The sequence below is a fragment of the Arachis ipaensis genome, chromosome B01, assembly GCF_000816755.2.
Source record: "Arachis ipaensis cultivar K30076 chromosome B01, Araip1.1, whole genome shotgun sequence".
In the NCBI taxonomy this organism is placed as follows: Eukaryota; Viridiplantae; Streptophyta; class Magnoliopsida; order Fabales; family Fabaceae; genus Arachis; species Arachis ipaensis.
Genome location: NC_029785.2, coordinates 263,517 through 265,954, shown reverse-complemented (window position 1 = coordinate 265,954; position 2,438 = coordinate 263,517).

Below are 2,438 nucleotides of genomic sequence, written 5' to 3'. Positions count from 1 at the left end.
TAACTTAATTTTTTTATTTTTTTAAATAGAAATTAGAGAGTCTAATTTTAGATTTAAAGGATTCGATTTTGGTATCTTAAAAATTAGATAATTTTTGTATTTTTCAAAAATTAAAGGGTTCAATTTTTACATCCAAATTAAACCGTTTTAGTGTTTTACATTTAAAATTAAGGGGCGCGCTACACATTCATGTAACCATGTAACCAAGTTGGTTCAAGTCTAAATAGAGTCACACACGTTAATGACGAGTGAAAACACGCATTCAAAAACCTTTTGTTATTTTGCGCTCATTATGAAAAAACGTTACTTTTTCATCAATACAAAATCGCTCATTCTCTTCGAATCTCTCTCAAAATCATTCAAACTTTAGTCACGTTCTTTGCGAAAACCACTACTGGAGAAAAATCGTAAGAAGATTTGGCAAGGAACAACCAGAAAGGAACGAAAACAGCAACAAAGATTCGTCTTCCTCCTCCTCCTCGTTCTCCTCTTTCTTTTTCGCCTTCTTCTTCACGCGTTTTCTCCTTATCTTCATTCTTTTGTTGTTATTGCTGCTGTATTTTTTTGTCTTTTCCTCTTTCTCTCTCTGGTGAATAAGTACTAGAAGGTGAGGAGGAAGAATTTTAAATTGTGTAGAATAGAAATAAACCGAAATTGCCAACTCCACTGAACCGAACATCATTCATGTGCTGAATAAAACGTCATAAACATTTAATCATCAAAGAAAAATATTTTTACATTCACAAAGACTCAATTGAACACACTAACAATCAAGTAAATCAAAATGAGCGACTCCACTGAACTGAGCAACATTCATGTGCTGAATAAAACGTCATAAACATTCAATCATCAAGATATAGCATTTTTCCATGCAAAAGAAGTCAATTGAACACATAACAATCAGATGAACTGAAATGACCAACACCACTGAATCGAACACCAATCATGTGCTGAATAAAACGTGATAAACATTCAATCAGTAAGAAAAATATTTCTGCATGCACAAGGACTCAACTAAATACATTAACAATCAAGTGAATCAAAATGAGTAACTCCACTTAACCGAGCAAAATGTTGGTGTTGTTGGTGATGATTATAACGAAAGAAGAAGAAGAATAACCTACGTGCGCGAATTTGAAAGAAGAAGGAGGAGGAGGAAGAGGAGGAGAAATACTATTCTTGTTGATTGAAAGTTGATCACCATTTATTCACTATATGAACATTGTTCGGTTCGATGGCCTTTGTGATTTTGATTCACCAAATGAATGTTGTTCGGTTCGGTGGCCTCCTTTTACTTTATTAACTGTTTAAGATTGTTGTGATAGCATGCAGCAATCATTCATAGCTGTCTCAACGTAATAACCTCATTCAACTGATTTGAAGTTGAATCATTCATTGTTTCCATTTAGAAGTGTAGATCAAAGAAGAAAACGAAGAAGAAGAAGAACGACGGAGCTGATTACGTTGAATTCAATGCAGATCAATAATGAAAAATGCAAACAGAAAAGAAAAATGCAAATAGAGGAGAACGACGAATTTTATTAGGTCGAAGAAGAAGAAGAGAGAAGAAGAAGAACGAAAATGCGAGAAGAGAACAAGGTTTATATTATATGAGATGCGTGTATAACAAACGCGTAAGAGAGTTGGGGAGGCGCGTCTGATTGAAGTTATTTGGATAGTTTAGATAAAAAAATTACATAGAGATAGAGTTTTTCTGTAAAATTAATATCCTAATAATTTATAATTTAAAAAATAAAAATATTTGATAATAAAAAAATTTAGTTAAAAATAGTCATAACTTACTTTATTTATTATTTATTAATTGTAATAATTAATGGATACTAAATAAGACAAATTCTATTTTTTTTTTCTAATATTAACGTTTAAAAAAAATTATAATTGTTAACTCAATATCAAAAATAAAAAGTAAGAAAGTTGAAAGACTTGAAACCATGTATAGTACGTCGTGCAACTCGTGTTGAAGTGAGCCGCCACAAAGACTGAATTAAAGTTGGACAGACTGAAGAACAGAAGCACCCTATCTATATAGACTCTAGCGATTTTAAATTTTAAATATGGCAGATTAAATAAGTGAAATTCTTGTTCTATGAATCTGATTTATTGATTTTGCGTTTATATAACTGATAATTGATGCACTACTTATTTTATTCTTTTATTAAAAAAACTTTATTAAATTTTAAAAATCAGTTATTAAATTAATAATTATATAATTATATATTCATACATATTTTATGTATTTTTAACAAAATAATCGCATATTTGACAATAAAAATAATCAAACCTGTTATCTTAAATAATTCCTTTTTTTTTATAACAGTATAATAATATAATAATATTCCCGTTTAGTAATTAGTACTGATTAAGATGATACTTATTTTGATCCTTTGACCAGTAATTTCATATTTGAATATTGGAAA